At 38.6% G+C, this 27,051-nt stretch overlaps 1 pseudogene; it reads left to right on the forward strand.

The window, feature by feature from the left end:
• The first annotated feature begins 17,785 nt into the window (after nucleotides 1–17,785).
• Nucleotides 17,786–27,051, forward strand: part of LOC116467949 (cyclin-T2-like) — a 94,453-nt pseudogene continuing 85,187 nt past the window's right edge.

Consider the following 27,051-nt stretch of genomic DNA (forward strand, 5'->3'; position numbering starts at 1 on the left):
ATACCACAAGACTATATTTCCTAGCCTCATGTGCAGTTAGATGTAGATGCAAAACTGAATTTTAGAAAGTGGAGTGGATGTATTTTCTATTTTTATATTAAGGTTTTGAGAATTCATAATGCTTTCTCCCAGTTTTTTCTCTTTGTACCAACTGGATATTGATTACAAGCTTGTAAGAGATGATGGAATCAGCCGGGTATGGTGGCTCACACCTGTAGTCCCAGCACTTTGGTAGGGTGAGGTGGGCAGATCACCTGAGGTAAGGAATTCAAGACCAGTCTGGCCAACATGGTGAAATCCTGTCTGTACTACAAATACAAAAATTAGCCAGGCGTGGTGGCGTGTGCCTGTAATCCCAGCTACTCAGGAGGCTGAGGTGGAAGAATCACTTGAACCCGGGAGGTGGAGGTTACAGTGAACTATCGTGCCATTGCATTCCAGCCTGGGCGACAGAACAAGACTCCGTCTCAAAAAAAAAAAAAAAAAAAGGTGGAATCACAAGGTAGAAGGACCCTGAACTAGTCTACTTTTAATAAGATTTTAGAAAATCAAACCTGAAATCTAATATAATTTAGGAACTTGATGTTCGTTCATCCAAGTTACTAAGATTATATTGTATTTTATAGTAAGATGTCATATATTTTAAGTGCTCAATGAATTTGTGAAAGAGGAAGATAATTTTTATCTTTCATTGTCCAGTAGAGACTTGCTGCAAAATGAAAGTTCAGTAAATAGTGGCTTATTAGTACCCTTGTAAGTCTAGTGTTGAAAATATTTCTGGGTTTTAAACAACCAGTGTGCTGATTTTAGAAAGGGTGTGCTCATTTATTGGGAAGCTACGAAAAATAACAGACCTGAAACAAAGGAAAAGTCATTCTGAGGCATTATGGTCTAAGAACTGTGTCCTCCAAAGGGAATGATAATATGACTGAGAGTTCACCTGAGGCACAGAAAGCCACGGACATCAATAGATGACAAGTAAAATGCCCCAGAAATTCTAAAATATACTATTGTGATTAGTGCAAAGAAAAATCTGTTCTTTCAATAACTGGCAGCTTAGCTGAAAAGCAAACAAAACAAAACAAAAAAACAGAAATGCTAGAATCTCGCCAGGGCTCATATCCAGATTTCTGTTAAAAGGAAACTGTTCACTCAAAATATTTGAAATGGCCAGTCACAGTGGCTCATACCTGTAATTCCAGTGCTTTGGAAAGCCAAGGCAGGAGGATCGCTTGAGGCCAGGAGTTAGAGACCAGCCTGGGCAAAATAGCAAGACCTGCATCTTTACAAAAAAATACTAAAAATTAGCAGGACATGGTGGTGTATGCATGTTGACCCAGCTGCCTGGGAGGCTGAGGCAGGAGGATCACTTCACCCAGGGCTGTGATCACACCACTGCACTCCAGTCTGGACAACAGAGTGAGACCTTGTCTCATATATGTGTGTGTGTGTGTGTGTGTGTATATATATATATGTATAAAACACATATATGTAAAATACAATTTTATATATATAATTGAAAGGAGGGAGGAAGTGAATCAAACTACAGCTGCAACAAAGCCCAACTGCTGTCAACTGTACATCAGATTAATTCAGTGTCATCCTCTGAACCTAACAAAAGGAGCATGCTGTTTTCCTGGTGTTAACTATTACTTCTTTTCATACTTACTGTTCTTTTATAAAAAATATACAGCACACAGTTAAAAATTAAAAGACATGCAAAGGAAGAAAAAAGTTTGATCCAGAAAGGAATCAGTCAATAGAGGCAAATTGAAATTGTCCATATGTTTGCATTATCAGAGGGTGATCATGACAATAAAAGCGCCTAAAGATCTAGTAAAACAAAGTGGAAAACATACATGAAGAGATAGAGAATTTCAGCAGAAATACGGAAACAACAACAAAACACAGAAATCTAGAAATCAATATGATCTAAGAGTACACAGAGGAAAAAATAAAGACAAAGGAATTGAAAATATACAAATGGAAAAGCAAAGGAAAAGGGAGTAAAATTATAGAGTGTGCGAAATTTGAAGGAAAGTGAAATGGCTTACCATCCTTGTAATTGAGTCTCAGAAAGGGAAGATTGAAAGAATGATACAGAACAAATATTTGAAGAGATATTTACTAAGAACTTTTTCAAAGTTGATGGATATTAACACAAAATCAAGTCAAAAGTGAGTTTTTTGAAATAAGATTGATAAACACCTGGTAAGACATATACTGGGCTGAATAATATCCCTCCAAAATTCATGTTCACTTGAAACTTCAGATGCGACCTTATTTCAAAATAGGGTCTTTGCAGATGTAATTAGTTATGACGAAATCATACTAGGTTAGGGTATCCCGAAATTCAATGACTAGTTTCCTTTTAAGAAGGCCTTGGCAGAGATACAAAGTCCATGTGAAAATAAAGGCAGACATTGGAGTGATGCCAACTTTAAGCCAAAGATTGCCTGCAACCAGAAGTAAGGAAGAGGCAAAGAAGACCCCTTCTCTAGAGCCTTGAGAGGGAGGCTTGATTTCAGACTTCTAGTCTACACAACTGTGAGAGAATAAATTTCTCTCGTTTCAAGCCATCTAGTTTATGATGTTATAGCAGCCTAGGAAACAAACTGATCAAATTAAAAAGGAAACACAAATTAATAATGTTTAGAATAGAAAGGACATTATAGCCTATTAACATTAAAGATAATAAGTGCATGAACAACTTTATGCCAATAATTGAATAACTTAGATGGACAAATGCCTTTTGAAACACACTTGTCAAAAATGATGCAGAATACAAAATATGAAAAAAGCTCCATATTTATTAAAGTGAATTGGTAATCATAAATGTTACCAAAAAGAAAACACCAACTCCTGATTGCTCCAATGGAGAATTACATCAAATGTGTAGGTTAGAGATAATATTAAACTCTACAGAGATTCTTTCAAACATTAGAAAACAAAACAATTTTGAATTTGTTTTATGAGGCCCAGTATAACCCCTGTATTAATCCATTCGCACATTGCTATAAAGAAATAACTGAGACTGGGTAATTTATAAAGAAAAGGTGTTTAATTGGCTCCCAATGCTGCAGGCTGTACAGGAAGCATAGCAGCTTCTGCTTCTGGAGAAGCTTCAGGAAACTTACAATCCTAGTGGAAGGTGGAGGGGAAACAGTTACATGTTACATGGCTGGAGCAGGAGGAAGAGAGAGAAGGGATGTGCTGCACACTCTTAAACGAACAGATCTCGTGAGAACTCTGTCTCAAGAACGGCACCAAAGGAATGGTGTTAAACCATTCATGAAGGATCCACCACCGTGAACCAGTCACCTCCCACCAGGACCAGCCTCCAACACTGGGGATTACAATTGAACATGAGATTTGGATGGACACAAATCCAAACCATATCAATTCCACTACAAAACTTGACAAAATAGTACAATAAAAGAAATTTAAAAATCAGTATTTCATGTGAATATGGATGCAAAAAATACTTAAGATAAAAAGAAATAGAATTTAGCAATGTAAAAGGTTGTATATATGTTAGGCTTAACCCAGCAATATAATTCACCACATAGCAAAATTAGAAAAACCATGTGATTATTATCAACAGATATACAAAAGTAATTTGACAATTGATAATATGCATTTCTATATTAATGAATAATTGGAAAATGAAACATAACATATTTACAATAGCATAAAACAGCCATATACTTAGGAACCATTCAGTGACACACATGTAAGACCTGTAAGACCTTTACACTACAGGTTACAAAACACTGATGAGAAGAAACTTACAATACCTAAATAAATGGAAAGATATGTCACTAAATATATTGGAGGACTCAATATTGTTAGGATTTTCAGTTTCTTCTTGGTGGCTTATGAATTCAGTGTAACCCCAAGCAAAATTCCAACAGTATATTTTAAATAAATTGACAAGTTGTTTCTAAAATCTGGAAATTCAAAGAGCATTTAGAATAGCCAAAGGAATCTTCAAACAGGTGGAGGACTTACTGTACCTGGTTTCAAGATGTATTATAATGTTGCAGTAAAAGAGATAATATAGTATTAACATAGATAGACAAATAGACCAATAGCACAATAGAGTCCTGAAATAGACAAATGCATATGGTCAATTGATCGTCTTTTTTAAAAACATGACTTGAAATTGGAATTTGTATACATTTCTGGTTAGTAAAGTCATAGAGTCACTCTGAAAAATTGACAGGGTTTTTTTTTTTTTTTTTAAAAACTATAAATCTAGAATTACCAAATTAACTGCAATTCCATAGGATACATTTTTACCTAAGAGAAATGAAAACAGAAATTCACACAAAGACATGTACCTGAAATTTCATAGCCTTATTCATAATAACCCCAACCTGGACATAAGTGTTCCAGAAAAGAACAGTGGATGTATACATTGTGCTATACTCATGGAATCAAATGCTAATCAATAAAAGGAAAGAAATAACATGCAAAAACATGGATGTGAGGTGGAGAAAGATGGCCGAATAGAACCCTCTAGCAATTGTTCACCCTGCAGGAATGTCAAACTGAACAACTATCCAAGCAAGAAAGCACCTTCATAAGACTGAGAAATTGAAGTGAGGGGTCACCAGTACCCCACCAGCAATAATTGAGGTGATGGATCACAGTTTTAGCATAATAATGAGGAAAAATGCATTGAAGAAGGTAGGAAGGATGTTCTTACATTGCCTGTAACACTGCTTCCCGAGACTCAGGCAGCATAGCAGGAAGAGAGAATCTCTGTGCTTGGGGGAGAGTGACATGAGTGGAACTTTGCATAATAACTCAGTGCTGCCTTGTAATAATGAAACGGCACCAGGCAAAATTCTACCAATGCCCATGGAGGGAGCACTTAAAATAGCCCTGGGCTAGAGGAGAATTCACTACCCCAGTAGCAGGAACTCAAGACTTGGTCTGCTTTGCCACCAACTGACTAAAGTTCCCTGAGGCTCTGGATAAATTTCTGTGACAGCTAGGCCATGTTAACTGCAGTTCTTGAGCAAGCCCTGGTGCTGTACTGCTTTCAGAGGCTGTTCACTTTGGCTTGATTCAGCAAGGGACCAGCTTCAGTGACCATGGGAGTACATGGATCACCCATCCTCCAACTCCAGGAAGTGCAGCACAGGAGAGAGACTCCTGCTTTGGGGAAGGAGAGTGACAGCCCAGCCTCAATAAAATAAAGCAATGGCAGAAATCCTGAAGCTTCTAATTCCATACCATTACTGCCGGATGGTGCTTCTACACTCATCTGAGGCCAGAAGAGAATCTACTGCCCTGATGGGATGCAAGTCCCTCCATGCTTCACCTTCCTTTGACTAAATTACCCTTGGGTTTTAAATAAAATTCAGTGGCAATCAGGCAGTAGCAGCTGTTGGCCTTGCACAAACCCAGGTACTGTACTGGTCTGGCAGACTGGACCTTTGTTGTTATGCAGTATCAGCTTTGGTGGCCCTGACAGTGCTTGCATTAACCCTCCCCCAACACCAAGAAGCCAGGCGTAGAGAAGGACTCATTTGGCTTGGAGGAAAGACAGAAGAGAGTAAGGATTTCTCTGGGAACCCAAGGAATTCTCCCTCATTTCTAAATTCATTAGGGCTAGGAGTCTGCAAGTGTCACAGCACACTTAGGTTTAGGGTGCCCTCTACTGCTGAAGTGGCTGCAGTTAACAGCCACTTTGAACTCATGGAGAGCCCTCTGAAAAAGGAGTTATAAGCAAGGTCAGACTGTGAAGACTAGAATAAATACATAAATCTGCAGTGCATGTGCAGACATTTAGGAATGTCCAAAAGCATCACAGACATCCAGGAAAATATGGCCTCGCCAAATGTACTAAATGAGGCACCAGTGATCAATCCTAGAGCGACAGAGATATGTGACCTTCCGGACTGAGAATTCAATATACACGTTTTTTTTTTTTTTTTTTGGAAACTCAGTAAACTACAATAAAACAGAAGGAAATAAGGATTCTTTCAGAGAACTGTAAAAAAGTTTGAAATAATTATCAAAAACTAAACAAATCTTGGAGCTAAAAATTCAATTGACCATGAGAAAAATGCCTGTATATCTCAACAGCAGAATTGATCAAACAGAAGAGAAAATTAATGAGCTCAGGCTATTTAAAAATACACAGAGGAGAGGAAAATGGAAAAGAAAAAAGATGTTTATAAGATGTAGAAAACAGCATCAAAAAGCAAATTCAAGTTACTGGTCTTAAAGGGGATATAGAGAAAGCAATTGGGGTAGAAAGTTTATTCAGACACAATAGAGAACTTTCCAAACCTAGATAAAGATACGAATCTTCAGATACAAGAAGATCAGAGAACACCAAGAGAATTAAGCCTGAATAAGAATACCACAAGGCATATAGTTAAACGCTGTTTCAGGGACAAAAAAGGGGATCCTAAAAGCAGGAAGAGAAAAGAAGTAAATAATGTATAAGGGAGCTCCTATACATCTGGAAGTAGAGTTCTCAACAGAAACCTTATCAATCAGGAGGAAGTGGGAAGACATATTTAAAGTGCTGAAGGACAACAAAAAAACTTCCACTGAGAATACTGTATCCAGCAAAGGTATCCTTCAAACACAAAGAACTCGACTTTCCCAGGCAAACAGAAGCTGAAAGAAATTTGTCACCGCTAGACCTATCTTACAAGACAACCTAAAGATTTTTTTACTCTGAAAGAAAAGGGCTCTAATGTGCAACAAGAAATCATCTGAAGATGGAAAACTCACTGGTAAATCTAAGCACACAACATTCAGAGCACTCTAATGCTGTAATTGTGTATAAGATGCTAGAAAGTTTAGCATGAAAACTAAAACATAAACCTACCAAAAGTAATATTGCTTAAGAAATAGGCAATATAAAAAGATACAGAGACAACAAAAAGTCTAAAAGTAGGGGTAATAAACTTAGAGCTTAGAGTTTTTTAGTACTTCCTTGTACTGACCAAAGTTAAGGTGTAATCAGTTTAAAGTAACTTATTATAAAATATTTTTTGTAAGCCTTACAACCACAAAGCAAAAACTCATAATACATTAATATCAAAGCCAAAGAATTAAAATATACTACTTGACAACATCACTTTTACACAGAAAAGATAGTAAGAAAGGAAGAAATGATTTACAAAACAACCAGAAAGCAACAAAATGGCAGGTGTAAACTTTTCCTAATAATATTAGAATTGAATCTAAAGGGACTAAATTCTCCATTTGAAAGAAATGGAGTGGCTGAATTTTTTTTTAAAGACCCAGGTATATGCTGCCCGCTAGAAACTGCATCTATAAGGACACACATAGACTGAAAGTGAATGGATTGAAAAAGATATTTCATGCAATAGGAAATCAAAAATCTCAGAAGTAGCTACTATACTTAGATAAAATAGGTTTTGACCTTCTGGACTGAGAATTCAAAATTCTCAGTCAAGTCAGAATTTTGAATTCTTTTCTTTCTTCATTCATCCACTGATGGAACACACAGGTTGATTCTATATCTTAGCTATTATGAATAGTGCTACAATTAACACAGTGGTGCGGATATCTCTTCGGTGTGCTGATTTCCTTTCTTTCAAATATACACCCATCAGTAATATTGTTGGATAGTATAGTAGTTCTATTTTCAGTATTTTGTCAAAATACTGAAGTCAAAAACCAAAAATTAGAGACATCAATGTAATGATAAAGTGACCAACTTAGCAAGAGGAATGAGCAACTGTAAATATATATGCAACCATTATTGGAGTAATTAAACATATAAAACATATTAATTGGTTTAAAGGGAGAGGTAGACTGCAATATAATAAAAGGTGACTGCAGTGTCCCATTTTCAGCAATGTACATGTCATTAGGACAGAAAGAAACAATAAAATTAAACTACACTCTAGACCTAATGGAACTATCAGACATTTATAGAACATTTTTTCTAATAGCTGCAGAATACACATTCTTGTCAGCACAAGCAGAATTCTGCAGAATAAACTATATGTTATGACACAAAGCTTAATAAACTTTAAAAAATCAAAATAATGTCAAGTATCTGACCACACTGGAATAAAACTAGAACACAATAACAAGAGAAACGTTGGAAACTATACAAATACATCAAAATTAAACATGTTCCTAACAACCAATAGGTCAGTGAAGAAATTTTAAATGAAGTTTAAAAATCTATTGAGACCAATGATGATGGAAACACAACATACCAAAAGTATGAGGATACAGCAGAACAGTACTAAGAAGGAAATTTATAATAATAAGTGCCAAATCAATAAAGACTCCAAATAAATAACCTAATGGTATACCTTGAAGAACTAGACAAGCAAGAACAGGCTGGAGTGGAGTGGTATGATCTCGGCTCACTGCAACCTCCACCTCCTGGGTTCAAGCAATTCTGCCTCAGCCTCCTGAGTAGCTGGGATTACAGGCATGTGCCACCATGCCTGGCCAATTTTTGTATTTTTAGTGGACACAGGGTTTCACCATGTTGGCCAGGCTGGTCTCAAACTCTTGACTCCAATTGATCCACCCACCTCGGCCTCCCAAAGTGCTAGGATTACAGGTGTGAGCCACCATGCCTGGCCCAGTCAGTAAAATTCAATATCATATTAACGTTATCAAGGACAAAAACCATGGATCATGTCAATAGATGCCAAAAAAAAAAAAAAAAAAGCATTTGATGTAATTCTACATTCCTTCATGATTAAAACAGCAAATTGGGTAGAGAAGGAACATACTTAAACACAGTAAAGGCCATGTATGAGAAACTCACAGCATGATATTGACAAATGGAAAAATTGGAAGCCTTTTGTTCCAAGATCTGGAACAAGACAAGATACCCACTTTTTAACAATTGTATTCAATATCACACCAGAAATTCTAGCCAGGGTAATTATTGAGGGAGAAGAAAGAAAGGACATCAGAATTAACAAGAAAGGACTTAAATTTTCATTATTCACAGATGATGTTATTTTCAGAAAAATATAAAGATTCTGACAAAAATCTGTTAGAACTGATAAATTCAATAAAGTTGCAGGATACAAAATCAACATGCATGTCAGTGAATAATGTAATGGCATTTCTTATTTCAATAAAGAACTATCTGAAAAACTAAGGAAGCAGTCCCATTTATAATAGCTCCAAAAATTAAATACTTCAGAATAAATTTAACCAAGGAGGTTAACAGTATTTACAATGAAAACTATAAAATACTAATGAAAGAGATTGAAGCAGATACCAAAAAAATTGAACGATATCACATGTTCATGCATTAGAAGAATTAATATTGTTAAAATGTTTATACTAACCAAAGTGATCAACAGATTTAATGAAACCAGTGTCATTCTTCATAGTGGGAAAACAATCCTTAAATTTGTACGGACTCACAGAAGACCTGAATAGCCAAAGCAATCGTGAACAAAAGTCACAAAAGTCAGATGTAACAAAGTAACAAAGTCAGATGTATCACATTATGTTACCTCAAAATATACTACAAGGCTATAGTAAACAAAATAGCATAGTACTGAAACAAAAACAGACACATAAACCTGTAGAATAGAATAGAGAGTCCAGAAATAAATTCATACATTTACAGTCAGCTCTTGACAAACAAGCCAAGACCATACATTAGGGAAAGGATGGTACTTAAACATAAGATATGAAACTACTAGAAGAAAACTGGGCAAATGTTTCAGAACATTTGTCTGGGCAAAGATTTCTTGAGTAAGACCTGACAGGCAACCAAAGCCAAAATTTAAAAATGGGATAACATCAAGCTAAAAAACTGCACAGAAAGAAACAACATGAATAGACAACCTACAGAATGGAAGGAAATATTTGAAAACTAGTCATCCAAAAAGGGATTAATAACCAGAATATATAAGGATTTTAAATAACTCAATAGCAATAAAAAACAAATATTTCTATATAAAATAGGCAAAAGATTTCAATAGACATTTGTAAAAAGAAGACACAAATTGTCAACAGATATATGAAGAATGCTCAACATCACTTATAATCAAATCAAATAAAATCAATTTGATTTGACATGCAAATCAAAACCACCATAAGATATCACCTCACCCTAGTTAAATGGCTTTTATCAGAAACAAAATAAATGCTGCCAAGAATGTGGAGAAAGAGGAATGCTTATGCACTGTTGAAAATGTAAATTAGTACAGTCACTATGGAAAATACTATGAAGCGTCCTCAAAATACTGAAAATAGAACTACTATACTATCCAACAATATTACTGGTGGGTGTATATTTGAAAGAAAGGAAATTAGCATACCAAAGAGATATCTGCACCACTGTGTTAATTGTAGCACTATTCATAATAGCTAAGATATAGAATCAACCTGTGTGTTCCATCAGTGGATGAATGAAGAAAGAAAAGGCAGTATATATACACAATGGGATATTATTCAGCCTTAAAAAGAATGAAATTGGTCTGGCTTGGTGGCTCTTTCCTGTAATCTCAATATTTTGGGAGGCTGAGATGGGAGCATCACTTGACCCCAGGAGCTCAGGACCAACTTGGGCAACACAGTGAGATCCTGTGTCTACCAAAAGTTAATTATTAGTCGGGCATGGTGGCATGTTCTTGTAGTCCTAGCTATTTGGGAGGCTTAAGTGGGAGAATTGTTTGAGCCTAGGAGGTCGAAGCTGCAGTGAGCCATGATTAACTCACTTCACCCTAGCCTGTGTGACAACAGTGAGATCTGGTCTTGGAAAAAGAAAAACACAAAACACAAAACAAAAAAAACTTATTTGCAGCAATAGGGATGAGCCTCGATGACGCTAAGTTAAGTGAAATAAGCCAGGCACAGAAAGACAAATATTGCATGTTCTCACTCGTGGGTGCTAAAACAACTGATTTCATGGAGGCAGTGAATACAATGGTGGTTACCAGAGGCTAGGAGAAGTAGTGGGGAGGGTTGAATGAAGAAAGATCAGTTAATGGGTATAAAAGAACAATTAAAAGGAATAATTTCTAGTGTTTGATAGCACAACAAGATGAAATAGTTAACAATAATTTATTGTATATTTTTAAATAACTGTAAGAGAAGATTTGGAATGTTCCCAGCACAAAGAAATAAATGTTTTGGGTGGTGGATATCCTAATCACGCAAATTTGATTATAACATATTGTATGCTTATATCAAAAGTATTCATAAGAATTAAACATTAAAAAGTAAAATGAAATTTTAAAAACATAGATGAAATTTTAAAACGTAATGAATGTAGCTAGAAATTATATATATAATTTCATTCCTATGATATTTTAGAAAAGGCAAAAATATCTAATTATACAAGGTAAAACTGTTTGTGCCTGGGAATGGGGAAAGTGACTGCAAAGGAAATTTTTGGAGTTATGGCTTGCTTTTACTTCTTGATTGTGATAGTGCTTACATTTTTGTATTGTAAAAAAAAAAGTAACTCTACTTATGATAGATGCTTTTTTTGTGAGTTTTATTTTAATTAGCTTTGTGTTGAAATATAAAAGTCTTTTAGAAGGCATCAAAGAGCTACACAGGTACTGGTGAATCGTGAGGCCAACTTTTACAAATAAATGAAGCCCAAAGAAGTGAGCCTATCATTGATGTGGCTTTTTTCTCAACTTGTGGCAATGCCAGTTTTGAAAGCAGATGCTAAGAGGATGCAAAACCATGCACCACTTTCAAGAGACTCATGGTACAATTACAAATGTTGAAATGATTGGGAAGGAGATGAGACTTTGGCAAACAAGCCCAACTTTCAGCTGGGACTCCTAACAAGTGTAAGGCTGAAGTGGATGTATATTATTTCTTCATAGAGTATGAATTCCAACTTCAGATATTATTTCTTGAATAAATCAATGTACTCCTGGATTTCTAGTTTCTGTAGCCCATCTGCCTAACAGAAGTATGAGTAAATTATCTCTGGTGGAAGATAAAGTCATCTAGAGTTGATCTATAAGTTTTTGCATTACATCTGATAATAAAATATCTGGCAACCACTTGAGTATATGGGAAAACAGGACTTACCCAAGAAACCATTTTATACCCCAAGGAAACCCAAATAATGGAATTAATAAACATGGATGTTAAAATGAAATAACAAGATTGACAAATCGTTTTGCAGAGAACTTGAGGTCGTACAAAGGATCAAATAGATATTCTAGAAGTAAAATTTGGCAATTAAAATTAAGAAACTAGTGTATCCATTTGAAAACACATTAGACATAGAGGAAAGAGTAGTAGTAAACTGAAAGATTTGTCGGGGAAAATATTTAGGTGGAGTTGCAGAGAGACAAAAAAATGATTTTAGATGAAGCATTATAAGAGATGCATTGGATATAATGAGAAATATTATTGTCAGTGGAGTGAAGAAGGATGATGGAGACAGAATAGGGTAAAACAGTACTTAAAGAAATACTGGCTAAAGAATGATACAAGACCAAAGAAAGAAATCTCAAAATTCAAAAAAATGTTATAAAGTAATGTCAATGAAAGTCAACCATACTGAGTTACAGCATACTAAAATTACTAAAATCAATGTCAAGGAGAAATTCTTTAAAATAATGGAAGAAGAGATACATTATCATTAAGAGAGGAAAATAAGACTCAAAAGTGATTTCCTAACGGAAATAGTAGAAAGTAGAAGGTAATGAAGGTAGCGATTCAGTCAGAGACCTAAAAGAAGACATTGCCAACTTAAATCTGTATGTGAAATATATAGGAAGTCATTTTTGGATCTAAAAATCGCAAGGGAGAGGCAGGTCATCGTGGCAGACAGGAGGTAGAACTGGATTGCAGCTCTGACTCGGATGGACAGAACAGTGTGCAGAGGCTCACATTGTGAATTTTAGCGCCAGATTGACTGCAAGAATGAACCAGCAATCCTCAGAGGACCCACAGACCCTCTGAAAGAAGCAGACTGCTCCTGCAAGACCCATAAGACACTCCAGATCTTGTGAGTGCCCAAACTGTGGAAGTGGGAAAGGGAGAGTCTCCTCTTCTGAACACACACCCCCACTGGAGAAACTGAATGTCTGTTTGCAGAAGTTTCCTACCTTAACCTGGGGGTAAGTCAACTTAGCTGAGCGAAATACAGGGGTAGAGGAAGCAGCAGAAAGGCCCTGGGAGCTTGCCAGGTTCCCAAGAAGGCCAGTCCTACCTGGCACCACAGGAATCCATCAGGAGGGTGGTCAGAGGAGTGGGGCAAGGTGGTGGAGATAAGCACCACAGGGAGAAGGCAATTTCCAGCTGAACTTTGTAATAATTTGAATGGGTTGAGAAGTTTCCTGGCCAGAACTCAGTGGGAGGGTGTGAATCCAGTGTGCAGACTCCACAGGCAGGGGAAGAACCAAGCCCTTTTGCAACTGGGAGGCAGGTAGCCTGGAGCAAGTTCTCAAGCTTGGCTTGCCTACCACCTGGTAACAGACTCGGGGCTGTTAGGGGGTGCATGGTGGGAGTGAAATTGGCCCTTTGGTTTGCATGGAAGCTGGGTGAGGCCTGTGACTGCTGGCCTTCCCCCACTTCCCTGACAACCTGGATGACTCAGCAGAGGCAGCCATAATTCTCCTAGGAAACAACTCCATTGACCTGGGAACCTCACTCCCATCCCCCACAGCAGCTGCAACAAGACCCACCTAAGGAGAGTCTGAGCTCAGACACGCCTAACCCTACCCCCACTTGATGGTCCTCCCCTGCTTACCCTGGTAGCTGGAGACAAAGCTCATATAACCTTGGGAGTTCTAGGGCCCCACCCACCATGGGTTCCTCTCCATACTACCACAGCTGATGCTCTCTGGAAAGCACCACCTCCTGGCAGGAGGCCAACCAGCACAAAAAGAGAGCATTAAACCACCAAGCTAAGAACCTTCATGGAGTCCATTGCACTCCCTGCCACCTCCACCGGAATAGGCATTGGTATCCATGGCTGAGCAATCCATAGATGGTTCACATCACAGGACTCTGTGCGGACAACCCCCAGTACCAGCCCAGAGCTGGGTAGACTTGCTGGGTGGCTAAAGCCAGAAAAGAGACAACAATCACTGTACTGCTCACAGGAAGCCACATCCATAGGAAAAGGGGAAGAGTGCTACATCACAGGAACATCCTGTGGGACAAAAGAATCTGAACAACAGCCTTCAGTCCTGGGCCTTCTCTCTGACAGCCTACCCAAATGAGAAGGAACCAGAAAACCAACTCTGGTAATATGACAAAACAAGCCTCTTTAACACCCCCCCAAAATCACACTAGTTCGCCAGCAATTGATCCAAACCAAGAATAAATCCATGATTTACCTGAAAAAGAATTCAGGAAGTTATTAAGCTGATCAGGCACCAGAGAAAGGCGGAGCCCAATGCAAGGGAGTCTAAAAAAATGATACAAGAAATGAATGGAGAAATATTCCAGGAAATAGCTTAAAGAATAATAAAAAATTCAGGAAACATTGGACACACTTATAGCAATGCAAAATGCTCTGGAAAGTCTCAGCAATACAATTGAACAAGTAGAAGAAATAAATTCAGAGCTCGAAGACAAGGTCTTCAAATTAACCCAATTCAACAAAGACAAAGAAGAAAAAGAAATTGTGAATGAACAAAGCCTCCAAAAAGTCTGGGATTATGTTAAATAAGCAAACCTAAGAATAATCAGTGTTCCTTAGGAAGGAGAGAATTCTAAAAGCTTGGAAAACATATTTGGGGGAATAATCAAGGAAACCATCCTTGACCTTGCTAGAGACCTAGACATTTAAATATAAGAAGCACAAAGAACACCTGGGAAAATCACCACCTAGCACATTGTCATCAGATTGTCCAAAGTTAAGATGAAGGAAAGAATCTTAAGAGCTGTGAGACAGACGCACCAGGTAACTTATAAAGGAAAACCTATCAGATTAACAGCAGTTTTCTAAGCAGAAACCCTACAAGCAAGAAGGGATTGGAGCTCTACCTTCAGCCTCCTCAAACAAAACAATTATCAGCCAAGAATTTTGTATCCAGCGAAAGTAAGCATCATATAAGAAGGAAAGATACAGTCTTTTTCATACAATCAAATGCTGAGTGAACTCACCACTACAAAGCCACCACTACAAGAACTGCTAAAAGGAGCACTAAATCTTGAAATAAATCCTGGAAACTCATCAAAGCAGAACCACCTCTTTAAAGCATAAATCACATGGGACCTATAAAACAAAAATACAAGTTAAAAAGCAAAAACAAGAAACAAAAAAACCAAAGTACACAGGCAACAAATAGCACAATGAATGCAATGGTACCTTACATCTCAATACTAACATTGAATGTAAATGGCCTAAATGCTCCACTTAAAAGGTACAGGGCCGGGCGCGGTGGCTCACGCTTGTAATCCCAGCACTTTGGGAGGCCGAGGCGGGTGGATCACGAGGTCAGGAGATCGAGACCACGGTGAAACCCCGTCTCTACCAAAAATACAAAAAATTAGCCGGGCGTGGTGGCGGGCGCCTGTAGTCCCAGCTACTCGGAGAGGCTGAGGCAGGAGAATGGCGTGAACCTGGGAGGCGGAGGTTGCAGTGAGCCAAGATCGCGCCACTGCACTCCAGCCTGGGCGACAGAGCAAGACTCCGTCTCAAAAAAAAAAAAAAAAAAAAAAAAGGTACGGAACTGCAGAATGGATAAGAACTCACCAACCAACTATCTGCTGCCTTCAGGAGACTCACTTAACACATAGGACTCACATAAAGTAAAGGGATGGAAAAAAGCATTTCATGCAAAATGACACCAAAAGTGAGCAGGGCTAGCTATTCTTCTATAGACAAAACAAACTTTAAAGCAACAGCAGTTAAAAGAGACAAAAAGGGACATTATATAATGGTAAAAGACCTTGTCCAACAGGAAAACACCACAATCCTAAACATATGCACCTGACAGTGGATCTCCCCAATTTATAAAACAATAATAGGAACACTGACAGCACTAGACAGGTCATTAAGACAGAAAGTCAATAAAGAAACAATGGATTTAAACTATACCTTGGAACAAATGGACTAAACAGATATATACAGAACATTTCATCCAACAACCACAGAATACACATGCTATTCAACAGCACATGGAACTTTCTTCAAGATAGACCATATGGTAGATCATAAAACGAGTCTCAATAAATTTAAGACAATTTAAATTATATCAAGCACTCTCTCAGACCACAGTGAAATAAAACTGGAAATCAAATCCAAAAGGAAGCTTCAAAACCGTGCAAATACATGGAAATTAAATAACCTGCTCCTGAATGAGAATTGGGTGAAAAAATCAAGATGAAAATTAAAAAATTCTTCAAACTGAACAACAGTAATGACACAATCTATCAAAACCTCTGGGATGCAGCAAAGGTGGTGCTAAGAGGAAAGTTCATAGCCCTAAACAGTGATATCAAAAAGACTAAAAGGAGTACTCAGACACAGGTATGCAGTGTAAAAGCAGCTAGAGACTGCCTGGCTCAAGTGGTCAAAATGCAGCCCTGAGAAGCTGGCACTGTTTGCTTTTATTCAATGCAGGCACAATGCCAAAAACCTGGAGCCAACACAACCTGCAGGTAATTAACATTTATTGTTCCCCTTTCAGGAAATGTCACACACAGGTCATTTCCTGGTCACTATAAGTAAACAAGCTTGATCAGGATAAATTCCCCTACACTCCCTTGTACCTACTCCTTGCCCTCTGCCTCAGGGTCAGAAAACAGCTGCCTTCAGCTATTCTCCCCCAAAGCTATGCAGAGCCTTCTGACCTTTCAGAAGGCCTGCTCCTTTTTCTATAGTTTCTCCCACCACTCTATAGCAAATTTCACTTTACCAAAAATATTGAAGTTAGAGAAAAAAGTTAAATGACCATGAGATAACAGAAAAATTCTTAATTTGGTATATTTTGCAAAACAACAGGCACCATTTCTTAAAAATATCAGTGTCATAGATCATAAACTTACATTTCTGAGTATAATCTTTTAGACCATGGGAGCCCAATGCTCCCACATCAACAACTTAAAAAATGAAAATTTCAAAAATTATGTTTTTAAATAAATTGGAAAGTTGTCAAGACAATGGATTTTGAAACAATTGGAATTCCAGAAAGAGGGTGACCTTGTAATTGCCATTTTGTACCCTGGGGGTTATTCCCTGATTCTGGTCATGAACTGATCATAAGGTTTGTCTCACACAAAGGGACTCTATTGAGTAGATGGGACATAAGCAAAACTTTTAACATCGCTTGCCTGAGATGGAACAACAGATTGGAAAAGTGAGCTGCTTTACATAGATTCAATATTAGTTAATGATATGTCAAGTGGACAAAAAAGTATGGAATATTTGAACAACTTGTTTCATAAATGCAATAAAATTCATACTTGAAAACACTATTTTTTTCCTCCATGTCCTTTGCCATTTCAAGAATGTAATATAAGTAGAATCATAACCTTCCCCAGTGGTGGAGGTGGGGCCTTGTGGGAAGTGTTGGGCCATGGGGGAAGATCCCTTGTGCATGGATTTGTGCCATTGTTGTGGTAGTGGAGGATCTGATTGTTAAAAAGAGCCTGGCACCATTTCTTCACCCTGTCACTCCCTCTCTTGCCCTGTAAAATGTGTGTTTTTCCATCACCATCTACCATTAGTGGAAGCTTTTGAGGTCCTGACAGGAAGCAGTTGCTGGTGCTGCACTTGTATAGCCTACTGAACTGTGAGCCAAATATACCTCTTTATAAATTACCCAGTCTCAAGTGTTTCTTCCTGGCAGTCCAAAATGGACTTATGTGGAAAATTGGTCCCAAAGCATGGGACATTATTATAAAGATAGCTGAAAATGTGGAAACTGCTTTGGATCTGGGTAATGGACAGAGGTTGGAAGAGTTTGGAGGGCTCAGAAGAAGACAGGAAAATGAGAGAAATTCTAGAATTTCTTAGAGACTGGTTAAATGTAACTACAATGCTAATAGAAATATGGAAAGTGAAGGCCATGCTGATGAGGTCTCAGATGGAAATTAAGAACTTACTGGGAACTGAAATGAAGGTCACTGTGGTTACCCATTAGCCAAGAACTTGGCTGCATTATGTCCATGCTGAAGTAATTTGTGGAAGATTGAACTTAAGAGTGATGACCAAGGGTACCTGGCAGAAAAAATGTCTAAGCAGTGAAGCATGCAAGAAGTAGTGTGGCTGCTTCTAACAGCCTATGATCAGATCTGGGACTGAAGGAATGATTTAAAGTTGGAACTTATAATTGAAAGGGAAGCGGAGCATAAAAATTTGGAAAGTTTGCAGTCTGGCTGTGTGTTAGAGAAGGAAAGAGTATTTTCAGAATCTAAGTGGATGCAGAGCAAGAACTCACTAGAGAGATTTGCATGACTAAAAGGGACCCACATTCTAACATTCAAGACAGTGGGAAAAGGGCCTTGAAGGCATTTCAGAAGACTTTCAGGCAGCTCCTCCCATCACAGGCCCAGAGGCCTATGAAAAAAGAACAGTTTCAGGGGCCAGGCCTAGCGCCCTGCTGCCCTGCGCAGCCTCAGGGCACTGCTCCTTGAATCCAGGCCACTCCAGCTCCAGTGATAGCTATACAGCCCCAGATACAGCTTGGGCTGCTGCATCAGAGGGCACATATTTTATGCTTTGGCAGCTTCCATGTGGTGGTATCTGCAGGGGTGCAGAATGCAAGCATGCGCAAGAGTGGTGGAGTCTTGGCAGCTTCCACCTAGATTTCAGAGGATGTATTGGAAAGTCTGGATGCCCAGGCAGAAGCCTGCTGCAAGAGCGCCTCTACTGTGTTTCTACACAGCTTCTCTGTGTGGGGGCTCCAATTCCACATTTCCATTTCCCCAAGGAGTCAGCACACAGAGTACCCACCAGGGCACTGCCTAGTGAAGCTGTGGGAAGAGGATCACTGCCCTTTAGACCTGAGAATGATCCAGCACCGGCAGCTTGCATCCTGAGCCTGGAAAAGCTAAAGGCACTCAACTCCAACCCTGTGGTGACAGCAGCTACAAGGGCTGCACCCTGTAAAGCCACAGGGGCAGAGCTGCCCAAGGCTTTGGGAACTCACACCTTGCACCAGAGTGCTCTTGATTTGGGACATAGAGTCAAGGATTTTATTGGAGCTTTAAGGTTTAGTGTCTGCCCTGCTGGGTTTGGGACTTCTGTGGGACCTATTGCTAGTTTTATTTGGCCAATTTCTCTCTTTTGGAATGGGAATGTTTACCCAATGCCTGTACTACCATTGTATCTTGGAAGTAAATAACTGAAATAACTGGTTTTTGACTTTACAGACTCATAGGTGGAAGTAACTTGCCTTGAGTCTCAGATAAGACTGGACTTTGGACTTTGGAGTTGATGCTGGGATGAGTTAAAACCAGGGGACTATTGAGAATAGCCCCCAGTGTGAATTTGCAGTGTGAAAAAGGCATGAGATTTGGGGAGGCCAGGGGTGGAATGATACAGTTTGGATGTTTGACCCTTCCAAATCTCATGTTGAAATTTAATCACCATTGTTGGAGGTGGGAGCTAGTGGGAGATGTTTTGGTCATGGGGGTGGATCCCTCATGAATGCCTTGGTTCCATCCTTGTGGTAATCTGTGAGTTCTCACTCTATTAGTTACCACAAGATCTGATTGTTAAAAAGAGTATTGCCCGTTAGGGCATGGTTGCTCACACCTGTAATCCCAGCACTTTGGGAGGCCAAGGCAAGCGGATCATGAGGTCAGGAGATCCAGACCATCCTGCCTAACATGGTGAAACCCCATCTCTACTAAAAAAAAAAATACAAAAAATTAGCCGGGCATGGTGGCACCTGCCTGTAGTCCCAGCTACTCGGGAGGCTGAGGCAGGAGAATTGCTTGAACTCAGGAGGCAGAGGTTGCACTGAGCCGAGATTGCGCCGCTGCACTCCAGCCTGGGTGACAGAGTGAGACTCTGTCTCAAAAAATAAATAAATAAAAGTAAAAAGCAGACTTGCCCTTCCTCTCAACTCTCTTACTCCCTCACTTGACATGTGACATGCCTGCTCCCTCTTCACCTTTCTTTTTTTGTTGTTAATTATACTTTAAGTTCTAGGGTACATGTGCACAAAATGCAGGTTTGATACATAGGTATACATGTGCCATGTTGATTTGCTGCAGCATCAACTCATCATTTACATTAGGTATTTCTTCTAATGCTATCCCACCCCCAGCCCCCCAGCCCCTGAAAGGCCCCGGTGTGTGATGTTCCCCGCCCTGTATCCAAGTGATCTCATTGTTCAATTCCCACCTATGAGTGACAACATGCAGTGTTTGGTTTGCTGAGAATGATGGTTTCCAGCTTCATCCATGTCCCTGCAAAGGACATGAACTCATCCTTTTTTATGGCTGCATAGTATTCCATGGTGTATATGTGCCATGTTTTCTTAATCCAGCCTATCATCGATGCACATTTGGGTTGGTTAAAAGTCTTTGCTATTTTGAGTAGCACTGCAATAAACATACATGTGCATGTGTCTTTATAGTAGCATTATTTATAATCCTTCGGGTATATACCCAGTAATGGGATTGCTAGGTCAAATGGTAATTCTAGTTCTAGATCCTTGAGGAATCGCCACACTGTCTTCCACAATGGTTGAACCAATTTACGCTCCCACCAACAGTGTAAAACATTCAATTTCTCCACATCTTCTCTAGCATCTGTTGTTTCCTGACTTTTTAATGATTGCCATTCTAACTGGTGTGAGATGGTATCTCACTGTGGCTTTGATTTGCATTTCTCTGATGACCAGTGATGATGAGCATTTTTTCACGTGTCTGTTTGCTGCATAGATGTCTTGTTTGGAGAAGTGTCTGTTCATATCCTTTGCCCACTTTTTGTGGGGGTTGTTTGTTTTTCTCTTGTAAATTTGTTTGAGTTCTTTGTAGATTCTGGGCATTAGCCCTTTGTCAGATGGGTAGATTGCAAAAATTTTTTCCCATTCTGTAGGTTGCCTGTTCATTCTGATGGTAGTTTCTTTTGCCATGCAGAAGCTCTTTAGTTTAATTAGATCCCATTTGTCAATTTTGGCTTTTGTTGCCATTGCTTTTGGTGTTTTAGTCATGAAGTCCTTGTACATGCCTGTGTCCTGAATGGTATTGCCTAGGTTTTCTTCTAGGGTTTTCATGGTTTTAGGTCTAACATTTAAGTCTTTAATCCATCTTGAATTCATTTTTGTATAAGGTGTAAGGAAGGGATCCAATTTCAGCTTTCTACATATGGCTAGCCAGTTTTCCCAGTACCATTTATTAAATAGGGAATCCCTTCTCCATTTCTTGTTTTTGTCACGTTTGTCAAAGATCAGACGGTTGTAGGTGTGTGGTGTTATTTTGAGGCCTCTGTTCTGTTCCATTGATCTATGTCTCTGTTGTGGTACCAGTACCATGCTGTTTTGGTTACTATAGCCTTTTAGTATGGTTTGAAGTCAGGTAGCATGATGCCTCCAGCTTTGTTCTTTTTGCTTAGGATTGTCTTGGTGATGCGGGCTCTTTTTTGGATCCGTATGAACTTTAAAGTAGTTTTTTCCAATTCTGTGAAGAAAGTCATTTGTAGCTTGATGGAGATGGCATTGAATCTATAAATTACTTTGGGCAGTATGGCCATTTTCACAATATTGATTCTTCCTATCCAGGAGCATGGAATATTCTTTCATTTGTTTGTAGCCTCTTGTATTTCACTGAGCAGTGGTTTGTAGTTCTCCTTGAGGGGGTCCTTCACATTCCTTGTAAGTTGGATTCCTAGGTATTTTATTCTCTTTGTAGCAACTGTGAATGCGAGTTCACTCATGATTTGGGTCTCTGTTTGTCTGTTAAAGGTGTAGAGGAACACTTGTGATTTTTGCACATTGATTTTGTATCCTGAGACTTTGCTGAATTTGCTTATCAGCTTAAGGAGATTTTGGGCTGAGATGATGGGGTTTTCTAAATATACAATCATGTCATCTGCAAACAGGGACAATTTGACTTTCTCATTCCCTAATTGAATACCCTTTATTTCTTTCTCTTGCCTGATTGCCCTGGCCACAACTTCCAGCACTATGTTGAATAGGAGTGGTGAGAGAAGGCATCCTTGTCTTGTGCCAGTTTTCAGAGGGAATGCTTCCAGTTTTTGCCCATTCAGTATGATATTGGCTGTGGGTTTGTCATAAGTAGCTGTTATTATTTTGAGATACATTCCATCAATACCTAGTTTATTGAGAGTTTTTAGCATGAAGGGCTGTTAATTTTGTCGAAAGTCTTTTCTGTGTCTATTGAGATAATCATGTCGTTTTTGTCATTGGTTTTGTTTATGTGATGGATTACGTTTATTGATTTTCGTATGTTGAACCAGCCTTGCATCCCAGGGATGAAGCCAACTTGATCATGGTGGATAAGCTTTTTGATGTGCTGCTAGATTCAGTTTGCCCGTATTTTGTTGAGGATTTTCGCACCAATGTTTATCAGGCATATTGGTGTAAAATTTTCTTTTTTTGTTGTGTCTCTGCCAGGCTGCGGTATCAGGATGATGTTGGCTTCATAAATGGGTTAGAGATTATTCCCTCTTTTTCTATTGATTGGAATAATTTCAGAAGGAATGGTACCAGCTCATCTTTGTGCCTCTGGTAGAATTCGGCTGTGAATCCATCTGGTCCTGGACTTTTTGTGGTTATTAGGCTATTAATTATTGCCTCAATTTCAGAGCCTGTTATTGGTCTATTCATAGATTCAACTTCTTCCTGGTTTAGTCTTGGGAGAGTGTTATGTGTCCAGGAATTTATCCATTTCTTCTAGATTTTCTAGTTTATTTGTGTAGAGGTGTTTATAGTATTCTCTGATGGTAGTTTGTATTTCTGTGGGATCAGTGGTGATATCCCCTTTATCATTTTTTATTGCATCTATTTGATTCTTCTCTTTTTTTCTTCTTTATTAGTCTTGCTAGCGGTCTATCAATTTTGTTGATCTTTTCAAAAAAACCAGCTCCTGGATTCATTGATTTTTTTGAAGGGTTTTTTTGTGTCTCTGTGTCTTTCAGTTCTGCTCTGACCTTAGTTATTTATTGCCTTCTGCTAGCTTTTGAATTTGTTTGCTCTTGCATCTCTAGTTCTTTTAATTGTGATGTTAGGGTGTTGATTTTAGATCTTTGCTGCTTTCTCTTGTGGGTATTTAATGCTATAAATTGCCATCTACACACTGCTTTTAAAGCAGTGTTAAAATGTATTCCAGAGATTCTGGTATGTTGTGTCTTTGTTTTTTTTTGTTTTTTTTGTTTTTTTTTAAATTTAAAAATTTTAATTTTTATGTGAAGCAAAACAAATTATTTAAACAGTTGACACAGTATATTATATTTAAAGGAAAATAATTTTTTTTTTTATTATACTTTAGGTTTTAGGGTACATGTGCACAATGTGCAGGTTTGTTACATATGTATCCATGTGCCATGTTGATTTCCTGCACCCATTAGCTCGTCATTTAGCATTAGGTATATCTCCTAATGCTGTCCCCGCCCCCCCACCCCCCACCCCACAACAGTACCTGGAATGTGATGTTCCCCTTCCTGTGTCCATGAGTTCTCATTGTTCAATTCCCACCTATGAGTGAGAACATGCGGTGTTTGGTTTTTTGTCCTTGCGATAGTTTACTGAGAATGATGTTTTCCAGTTTCATCCATGTCCCTACAAAGGACACGAACTCATCATTTTTTATGGCTGCATAGTATTCCATGGTGTAGATGTGCCACATTTTCTTAATCCAGTCTATTGTTGTTGGACATTTGGGTTGGTTCCAAGTCTTTGCTATTGTGAATAGTGCCGCAATAAACATACGTGTGCATGTGTCTTTATAGCAGCATGATTTATACTCCTTTGGATATATACCCAGTAATGGGATGGCTGGGTCAAATGGTATTTCTAGTTCTAGATCCCTGAGGAATCGCCACACTGAATTCCACAATGGTTGAACTAGTTTACAGTCCCACCAACAGTGTAAAAGTGTTCCTATTTCTCCACATCCTCTCCAGCACCTGTTGTTTCCTGATTTTTTAATGATGGCCATTCTAACTGGTGTGAGATGGTATCTCACTGTGGTTTTGATTTGCATTTCTCTGATGGCCAGTGATGATGAGCATTTCTTCATGTGTTTTCTGGCTGCATAAATGTCTTCTTTTGAGAAGTGTCTGTTCATGTCCTTTGCCCACTTTTTGATGGGGTTGTTTGTTTTTTTCTTGTAAATTTGTCGCTCGGGCTGGGAGCTGGAGACCGGAGCTGTTCCTATTTGGCCACCTTGGCTCCCCCCCGTGTCTTTGTTCTTACTGGTTTCAAAGAATATGTTTATTTCTGCCTTCATTTCGTTATTTACCCAGTAGTCATTCAGGAGCAAGTTGTTCAGTTTCCATGTAGTTCTGCAGTTTTGAGTGAGTTTCTTAATCCTGAGTTCTAATTTGATTGCACTGTGGTCTGAGAGACAGTTTGTTGTGATTTCTGCTCTTTTACATTTGCTGAGGACTGCTTTACTTCCAATTATATGGTCAATTATAGAATAAGTGTGATGTGGTGCTGAGAAGAATGTACATTCTGTTGATATGGGGTGGAGAGTTCTGTAGATGTCTATTAGGTCTGCTTGTTGCAGAGCTGAGGTCAGGTCCTGGATACCCTTGTTAAATTTCTGTCTCGTTGATCTGTCTAGTATTGATAGTGGGGTGTTAAAGTCTCCCATTATTATTGTGTGGGAGTCTAAGTCTCTTTGTAGGTCTCTAAGGACTTGCTTTATGAATCTGGGTGCTCCTGTATTGGGTGCATATATATTTAGGATAGTTAGCTCTTCTTGTTGAATTCATCCCTTTACCATTATGTAATGGCCTTCTTTGTCTCTTTTGATCTTTGTTGGTTTAAAGTCTGTTTTATCAGAGACTAGGATTGCAATGCCTGCTTGTTTTTGCTTTCCCTTTGCTTGGTAGGTCTTCCTCTATCCCTTTATTTTGAGCCTATCTGCATCTTTGCACGTGAGATGGGCTTGTACAGCCTGCAGAACCATGAGCCAAATAAACCTATTTTCTTTATAAATTACGTAGTCTCAAGTGTACCTTTATTATGTGAGCCCAAAATATCTGACACAGGTCTCATTCAATTTAGAAAGTTTATTTTGGCAAGGTTAAGGACTCACCTGTAACACACCCTCAGGAGGTCCTGACATGTGCCCAAATGTTCAGGATACAGCTTGCTTTTAAATATTTTAGGTAGACATAATACATTAATTAATATGTGTAAGCTTTACCTTGGTTCAGTCTTTACATATTTCATCCATGTTATCCATCTCATTCTCTTACTATGTTTATAATATTTATTTTATCATTCCTGTTTTCAACATTTTTATCAACTGTGTATCTGTTTATATTGTCTTTTTTTTCTGAACTATTAGTAACATTGTCTTCTTTCTCAGAATGTCTTGTAATTTCTTTTTTTTGAGATAGAGTCTCACACTTTTGCCTGGGCTTGAGTGCAATGGTGCAATCTTGGCTCACTGCACCTCTGCCTCCCAGGTTCAAGCTATTCTCCTGCCTCAGCCTCCCGATTAGCTGGGATTACAGGCAACTGCCACCATGCCTGGCTAATTTTTTGTATTTTTAATAGAGATGGGGTTTCACTATGTTGGCCAGTCTGGTCTCGATCTCCTGACCTTGTGATCCACCCGCCTAGGCCTACCAAAGTGCTGGGATTACAGATGTGAGCCACCACACCTGGCTGTCTTGTAATTATTAAATGTATATTGGAGATAGTATGTGAGGAATTACAATTTTAGAACACCTTATTACCTGAGGAAGTAATTCTGTATCTTTTAACAATTACATCTCATTTCCTTTACCTCCACTTCAGCCTTATGTAACCATTAATTTACTTTCTGTGTCTTTAGATTTATTTATTCTGGACTTTTATATGAGTTTATTCATATAGTGTGTGGTGTTTTCTGAATGGCTTCTTTTCGTTATCATAATATTTCAAAGTTTATCCACGCTGTAGTATGCATCAGTACTTCTTTCCTTTTTATGGCTGAATAATTAATTGCATGGTTATAAGTTATACCACTTCTTTTTAAATGTATTCATCATGTCAGGGACATGTAGGTTATTTCTACTTTTTAGATATAATGAATAGTAGTACTATAAACATTTGTGTGTAAGTTTTTATGTGGATATACATTTTCATTTTTCTGAAGTATTTACCTAAGAGAGAGACTACTAGATCATATGGTAAATTTATATTAATTATTTGATGAAATGTAAGACTGTTTTCCAAGTCAGCTAGGCCATTTTACATTCTGTGGTGTGTGAATGTTCTGTTATCTCCATGTGCCCACCAACACTTGTTAACTGGCTTTTAAAAAATAATAGATTTTATGTCTTAGAGTGGTTATAGGTTCACAACAAAATTAAGTAGTAAGTACAGATATTTCCCATGTACTCCCTGTCCTCACACCTTTAGAGCTTGCCCTGCTATTTATCAACACCTCTAACCAGAATGATACCTATGTTAAAATCGACGAACCTACACTGACACGTCTTTATTACCCAAAGTCAATAGTTTACATTAGGTTTCACTCTTGGTATTTATTCGGTGGGGTTTGACAAATGCATGACATGTATCTATCATTATAGTACCATAGAGCAGCAGTTCTTAACCATTTTGGCACCAGGGACTGGTTTTGTGGAAGACAATTTTTCCACGGACTAGGGTGGGGTATGGTTTCAGGATGAAACTGTTCCATCTCTGATCATCAGGCATTAGATTTTCATTAGGAGCTCGCAGCGTAGATCCCTTACATGCACAGTTCACAATAAGATTCACACTCCTATGAGAATCTAATGCCACCACTGATCTGACAGGGCGTGGAGCTCAGACAGTAATGCTCACTCCCCAGCAGCTCACCTCTTGCCCTGTGGCCTGGTTCCTAACAGGCCATGGACCAGTACCAGTTTGTGGCCTGTGGGTTGGGGACCCTTGCCATAGAGAATACTTTTTCAGCCCTAAATATTATCTGCTCTGTCTATTCATTTCT

The sequence above is a fragment of the Hylobates moloch genome, unplaced genomic scaffold (assembly GCF_009828535.3).
Source record: "Hylobates moloch isolate HMO894 unplaced genomic scaffold, HMol_V3 SCAFFOLD_5, whole genome shotgun sequence".
In the NCBI taxonomy this organism is placed as follows: Eukaryota; Metazoa; Chordata; class Mammalia; order Primates; family Hylobatidae; genus Hylobates; species Hylobates moloch.